The sequence below is a fragment of the Anas platyrhynchos genome, chromosome 3 (assembly GCF_047663525.1).
Source record: "Anas platyrhynchos isolate ZD024472 breed Pekin duck chromosome 3, IASCAAS_PekinDuck_T2T, whole genome shotgun sequence".
NCBI classification, from domain to species: Eukaryota; Metazoa; Chordata; class Aves; order Anseriformes; family Anatidae; genus Anas; species Anas platyrhynchos.
The window spans coordinates 44,544,986-44,552,767 of NC_092589.1; the positions used below are offsets into that span (position 1 = coordinate 44,544,986).

At 42.2% G+C, this 7,782-nt stretch overlaps 1 long non-coding RNA gene across 1 annotated transcript; it reads left to right on the forward strand.

Moving 5' to 3' along the window:
• Positions 1-222: 222 nt before the first annotated feature.
• On the forward strand, positions 223-5,616 carry LOC110352850 (uncharacterized). The gene is made up of 3 exons (XR_002402519.4): positions 223-473; positions 575-640; positions 3,934-5,616. It is a non-coding gene; the product is annotated as an uncharacterized lncRNA (long non-coding RNA).
• The last annotated feature ends 2,166 nt before the right edge of the window (positions 5,617-7,782 follow it).

Genomic DNA, 7,782 nt, shown 5'->3' on the forward strand with positions numbered 1-7,782 from the left:
GATCAAATTAATCATATTATTAAAACAATGGCGAGGAAACCGATGGCTGCAAGCACAGGGCATTGGTCCAGGGAGAATTAGATAATTAATTGCAGTTGCTGTAAACTAACTTGGGCACACCTGCTAAACTGGGGAAGCCAAAGCAATATTTGCTTTGACACATTTTTGTGGGAGAATGCTTGGAAAACAGAGGATATAGTAATGTTACTAGTTGATGTAGCTTTAAGTCTGAATTGTCCACAAATGGATTGAATTTCCCTGAGCTGTTAATACACGAGACTTATGTGTATCCAATTAGGGCTATTAAAAGCAAGAACGTTGCGGATAATATTTCCAAAGTTAATTAATTGACATAGTATCACTTGGAGAATGCCTCCCCAGAAGCACTCTCAACTAGCCCCTACCAGCTATGATTTATAGCAACTTGGCCTGCTGGTGTGGAAATTTAAAAAAAAAAAAAATGAACTGCTGCTGTAAGCTTATTCTTTAGCAGTGAAATTAAACTATAATTCTACACAATTTGCTAGGAATGAAGTAACGAAATATTTCTCTTTAAATAATGGTGTTGTTTTAGACTCTTGTAAGGATTTTCAAGTCGAAGCCCAAAGGATGTCTGCGATTATTACTCAAATCACAAGCAGTGAGTAGCCTCTCTCAGCGTATTAATTTCAATGGTTACTGGGAAGAAATAAAAAGTCACAAAGAAAAAAAAAAAGCTCACAAATCTGCAATGTTTTTCAGCATGAAGGGGGAGAGGGTAGGGATCCTGTGCATCGTTAAATACCAAGAACATGTACTAAGAGACCATATATTGGGAAATACTTGAAAAAGCCTGAATCAGGAATGGTTGCTCATTATAGCGTGGTGGGGTGAGGAACAAGTCTCTTTTTAACCCAACAAGAGGCCTGAGAGAAAGCCACCGAGATATCCAGGGGGTGTTCTGACCAGCAATGAGAACTTTACTCGTAGTTACAGCTTTGAGCTGTAAGATTTGCTTATTTTTGAAGATTTTTATGTAGCAGAACCTGTTGTATGCATTTATGGTTAAAAAGGACCCTTCCTGAATGTGCAGATGAAAACTATTAGGCAAAATAGCAACCTGGTCTAGTGGGAGGTGTCCCTGCCCATGGCGGGGGGTTGGAACTAGATGACCTTCTATCAGTTCTATGATCTTTAAGGTCCCTTCCAACCCAGGCTGCTCCGTAATTCTATGAAAGCTCTGTGTGTAAAATGTATCAGCCACAAAAGACAGGCTTGTAATGGGTTCTGCACATAATATGTCATCTGAGTAATAAAGGGGATTAGAATACTTATTCAGACAAGTATAAAATGAAGAGGGAAATAAATCATTTACATAGTTGGTAGTAGCTGAGACAGCATGCTAAAGTTTTACAACTTAAGAACAGAAGATCACATCCACATTTATTACTCATTAAAATAATTCTAAAATGATTATAATCACACCATTCTATTATTTACCATGGTGTTGCAGTAGATAATTTACGTACTCTTAGCATTTTGGCAGCCCTCGCACTTCATCCAAGCACAGTGACCAGCATCCACGAGACTGAGAATTAATTCAAGGCCTGCCTTTAAGCGTGTAGCAGGAAGATGCAGACAGGATTACACAGCTTCACTTTGTGCATAGCTGGGCTGGGTTTAGAGTGACAACTAAGAGGTGAGCAGGGTGAGCCAAGAGAAAAACAATCCTCAGAAAAATTAATTAGAAAAATTCTGGTCAGCTGTGTGTGTTACCTCATAAAACTGGCAAAGAAAAACACACAAGTAAAGGTGTAACTAACACAGTTATTTATTGTTTACAATACAACAAAGGCATGAACAGAAAGGTTCAGCAATTACTTTCATCTTTCATTAAAAAATTTAGTAAGCCCTAAGTGTATTCTAGGTGTATAGGTTATGATTTAATTTGCATTAACTACTGATTGAATAGAGACAATTTAACTAATAGAAATTAATCGTGATGTGACATTAACAAAATCTGACAACTGTTACAGGACCAAAGTTGTTACCAACAGAATTGAACACTGAAGTTGTATTAAGTTTTCCTTCAAAGAAAGGTTGCTTATCGGTGCATAATATTGCTGCCAGCCCAGTAAGGAGGGTTTCTCCCAACCCTGATGAATGCCGAAATTCAGGTTGGGAATATTTAGAGGTGGGATGTTTGCCTAATGTCAGGGATAGTCATTGTAAGAGGGTACTTGTGTTACCCAGAAAGGCTATAGGAAAACTTCTTCCTGGATAGGAAGGAAAATGGAAATGTGCTGGTTTTGTAAGCTCACTGGAATTACTTTTAGCTAGTCTTGAAGACAAGGTAACATGAAAAGATAGGGGTGTTTTAGGTTTTGTGGAAGCCATTTCTAGAGCAACAAGACATTAGTTGCTTTGACAAAGAGTTAATTACAAAGGGAGGAGGCAAAATAGAGAAAGCAAGACCTAAACAGCATGCTTAGGAGGACGGTTCTTTTAAACCCTCCTAAGGGTGACACTTCCAGACTGCCCATCACAGCACTGCTGCCTGGCTGTGTTGCGGTAACCCAGGTAAAAAAACTGCTTAGCTTATAGCAATAAAGAAAATTACCCCCATGTTTCAGTTTTAATTACCCCCATGTTTCTGTCATGATTTTTACATGATGGGCCAAAAACAAAGCTGGCAAAGGCACACGGTGTTAATTGGCCCCTGTTTTATCTATGCATCCACTAAAAGAAGGTCACAACTGGAAGCCCTGGCCCAAGAGCTTAAATCTGGTTACTAGTCTTCTAACACAATTTTAGTGTTGACAGTCTGTAGGAAGATCTCCAAAAAATCTCATTTTACAACCTCAGAAAGAGGTGCACAGTATGGTATGCCTGCACCCTAGTGACACTTCTGTTACTACTAGCAAAACCTTCTGAGCCTTTGTGCAGAGGGCACATACACAAACACACACAAGGTGTGGAAGCAGGAAGGAGGTCACAGTGTAAAGGATCCTGGGGAGTTTTGTCCCATGAGAAACGAGCAGGCTTGCACTATGTACCCTCAGAGCACGATGCAGGCTGTTCTTGAGTGCCTGCAGCAGAAACTACCTGGAAGATCTTCCAAAGCAACCTTGTATGTAACCACTCCTCCCAAGGAGGGAGTGGAAGCAGTCTTAGTGTGAATCTCATCGATGTATAAGGTACTTAATCATGGCTGCAAAAGGTGTGTTAAACATCTAACACAGAATTAAGCATGCTGTATCGATCATAGCTTCTGCACAAATAACTCTTGCTACTGCTTCAGGAAGTAAATCCACTGGATTTACACTTTTATAGGATTCCCATTAAGTCCTGTGCTGTTTACATTGGCTTTATATTTAAGGACCTTATGTAGGCCTAAATCAGATTTCTGGAATTTAGAGAGGGATTGCATGTCTCCGCTGTAGTGAAATTTAACCCTGAGCCAAAACTTTGAGTGCTGTCAGTGATCAGCGGAGCATGGGCTTCACCCCATTAGCTAAGTGGTGTCAGAAAATTGCCCCTGCCCTTCTCCCAGAAGAAGCTGTCCAAGCTGCTTCTGTTGCATTGAATTGCTTTAATTGATTTTGCCCATCTAGACAATGTTGGAATCAACACACACGCACGGCTTTCATGGCTTAATTGGCAAAAGCCTGAGAATATGTCTGTAGTGTTTTAATGATTATGAGTTGTTCCTGTAGAGAATCAATTGCATCCGATATTTTCAGCTGTGACTAGGATGCTCAGTTCCATTTCTTTTTCACTTTACTTCCCAGCAGAGAAAATCTTTTCTGCTCTTTTGTTTAGACAGAAGAGCATCCTACCTTCTCTGTCAATACTTCATCCGCTCAGCAAGGGAAGTGCTAAATTTGTGCTTTCAGCTCAGCAGGCTTTTCTACTTTAAAAAAAAATAAAATCATTTTCTTCTTGTTTCCACAGACTGACATTGTCATGACCTTAGATGCAGCAGCCCAAGAGCTTTGCTGGTGTACTCTACCTGGTACGTAAAACAAGAAGAGATGTGAGAGCATCCAAGCTGCCTGCGCAGGACAAGCCCTGCATCTGGCAAACACTCCTGAGCCCTCATTCCTCCTTTGCTTAAGCTGAGGCCAACAAGTGCGTTCAAGGTTAAAAAAAATAAAAAGCTGTTTGAGAACATATGTGCCCGCTGTGTGGGGAGGCCACCATGCCGTCAGGAGGTGACTCGCCAGGTTACAGAGGTCAGCTACCAAACACCACGCCTGGCTCAGCACCAGTGCCCGGGAGGGGGATCCGACCGGCCCGGGCACGGTGCCACCCTAACAGATGGGCACGTGTGCAAGTATCCGAGCAGTTGAAGGCAGGGTACCTGTTTGGGGATGCAGCTGCAGGAAAGCTATGAGCTGAATTCTGCACTCTCATTTATGCCTGCTTATGGGACGCTTGCAATGTCAGAGTTCTCCAAAAATGCTTCCTCTGCACAAGGTCTTCCCATGGGAGAGGACTGCAGGACAGCAAGAGCCAGGAAACCAGATAAGACCATCAAACATACTTTATATAAGCTGTCGATAACAATATTCTGTCACTAATAACCAAAGCCAGATTCATGCCCATTCGTTTCAATCACCATGTCACTTTGATGATGCAAAGTTTTCTTCTTTGGCTGTAATTAAAAAATAAAACAATAAAAAAAGGATGGAAGCTTCTTCATAAACCAGATGTATTTTCAATATTTTCAAACTTTTCCTTTTCCAAACAATATTATGGAAAAGAATAACTAGAAGGTGAAAATAGCTCCAGGGTTATCTACAAGTGAAAGCAAAACAGCCAGGAACATAGACAGTAAAAATGATGTGCATGGCCAGAGACAGAATTGCATTTTGGGAATTGAGACTCACATGCCACAAAGATATTATCATATTTAGGTTTGGGTTCTTCCTTCAGACACTCTTGAACGGTTTCCTATGAAGTGCAAAGACTATGCTTGTGTTTGTATCTGTGGGTAAAAATAAGATGTGACTTGATCCTTAACTTTATCATCATAGACATTTCTTACTTTAAACTCATTTTCAAAAATCTGCATATGCAGCTTCATTACCTGGCAAGAAGAACATGATCTTAAATCCATGTATCATCAGCATAGGCTCATGCAAGTGGCTTACCAGCTGGCTGGGTCTGCCCATCAGTTGTGGAGAATGTCTAGCCTTCTTTGCAGCACATGGGCATCATGTGGGGCAGCTCAGTCCCCTCCATCCCAGGAAACTTCAAGGTGAATGCATTTTATAGCAAAAATATTGTCTATAAAAAGCCACTTTAGACCTCAGATGTTCTGATTTTCAAGAGCCTCTAAAATAAAAACAATAAAATCCAAAGTCTGATCCCTTAATATAGGTAATCAGTTACTAAGAGATTTTCTGTCACAAAATGCCTTACAAGATGAAAAATTCTAGCCTCGTGGCTTTTAAGACAGAAATATTCTGTGGCTTCAGGGAAATGTAGCACATCCTTAGCAGTTAAAGGCTTAACACTGCACTGCAGACCAGTCTTCTCAAACCAGCTTGGCACAGATCCCATCTCCAGGTTCATGCAAAGCCACAGCAAGAATTTAGCACTAGAGACAGCCCCGTGCACAGCTGTCTTCTCTTCTCCCAGTCCTCCTCCAGCTGCTGAGATGTCCTTGCTGCCACGACAGATGTGCAGCGTGCCCTTCTTTGGCCTCTTTACTTACCCAGCTTCCACGACTGCATGATACTACCATGTTCAGAGGGACAGCAATATTGGGAAAGAGTTAAATGCAGTTGCAGCTGCTTGTAGCAACACTGCAGCTGAAAACTGCAGCACCTCATGACCAGAGGGCTCCTCTGCAGGTCAGGGAGCCTCCTCACTGAGCACAGCTTGCTGCTACCAGCCTGCGTCCCACCAGGTCCCCCCCAGCCACATCTGTGTACACAACAGAACAAACATAAGCTGGGAGCTTCACGGCCTTGTTGGATTACCAAATGAAAGCAGCTTTCCGAGGCATGGTTGTCATTGCAGAATGGATGTTTCAAGGTGCGTAACAGCTTAGAGAGGAAGAGAGCACAGCAAAATGTGCCTTTAGGTATCCAGAAGTTAGTTTTTCCAAGAGTAAATTGTGCTCCCTCTGTAACAGAATGCAGAGATGATGATCCTTTCGGTCCTCAGATGGCTGATGAAGATGCCTGTGCTGAGGCACTCTCTGGAGGTGTCTCTCAATGTGCACTCATGATGAATGGTCCCAACTGACTGGTGTGTGCTTGGGCTGCATCTGAAGAGAGGAATGGGAGCACCTCCATGGGCCAGGGTCCAGCTCCACAGCTACTTGCAGCAGGTGCAGGCATCGTGGTACATTTTGGACAGGTCCCTGACTCAGCTGGCTGGGAGACGAGGAGTCTGCGAGCATGAGATCATGCACCCATGACTTGGTTATCTGTAACATGGGACATGGCAAATTCCTCCTCAAGCATGCAGCTCACACTGACCTAGACTTGCTAAGCCATCCAAGTGAACCACGCAGGTGACAGATCACACCCGTGTCCAAAATCAGCCTCGATGGCTTCCTGGTGCTTCATTCAAAGCACCTGAGGCTGCATAATGGAATCAAGACTGTTGTACTGCATCCTTGAGGACATCCACCTGAGAACCAGGACCCAAATAAGCAACCTTTACACTTCAAGTGAGTTCTCCCAAGCACACAGTACCCCTTTGGGCTGGAGAGGTGGAATACTTGGGTGGCCTCGAGTCCTCCTGAGCAATCTCTTAACAAACCTTCTGCTTCAAGTACGTGATGTTAAAAATATCAAGCCCCTCAGCAAGTTCCTCTGTTAAAAGTGGACAAATGCGTCCTATTACATCCCATTGTATGGAATCCCCACCGTGTTTCACCAACAGAGCAGTTGACCAGTGACACCTTCAGGCTGACCATAAAATAGTTGAGTTTCGCACAAAACTGTGCTCTAGACGCTTTAAACACATAATGCATTTCAATAAAATGTCCCAAACTTCTGTTGTCTTCATTTTATCATGTCTCTGTTGAATTCTTAAAGTATTTAAGACTTGAATACTTTTTTTTATTATTAAATTAAATTAAATTAAATACTTGAAGAGTCTTGCAAAATTAAATCACTAACTATTTTTGAAATCCATCATCTAGATCCTGATTTCATTTTTTTTCCCCTCTCTACTGTGCATTTCTCTTTTTAATACAGGGCTTCTATGTGCCTTTATGCTAGTGAAAGTACATTAGTATGTTTTTCTAAACAAAACACCTAAAAATGTTTTACAGATTTCTGCCAGACAAAATGATACTCAATCCCCCATTAGGACATATTTGAACTTCTGCATTATAGCACATATATTGATCTGAAATTGAGCTTATCCCAACTTCTGGGGATTGTTCATGAACCCCAAATCTCCCTAGGCTGCTCCATGTGGCTCCACTGGTGATAAGAGCCCAATAAAAGGAAAAAGATAGTGGCTAGCATACAGCATGCTGGACTCCAACTTCACCAGCTGCTAGTTCAGTGATATAGCTTGAGGGCATCATATTTGGTCTGGGGAAGGTCCAAATGGGACAGTCCACGGGCCAAGATAAAGGTGTTTGATGACAGCACCAGCCTACCTTCACAGTCACCTTTTTTTTTTACCACCTCCCACTGCTCCTGGTTAACAGCTGAGGGGCTGGGCCATGACTTTAGAAGCACTCAGCCCGTAAATTTCCATGACTGACTGCAATTACATTATTAACTGACAAACATGTTCATAGGTTGAGGGCGGCTTCTGTGGAAGCTG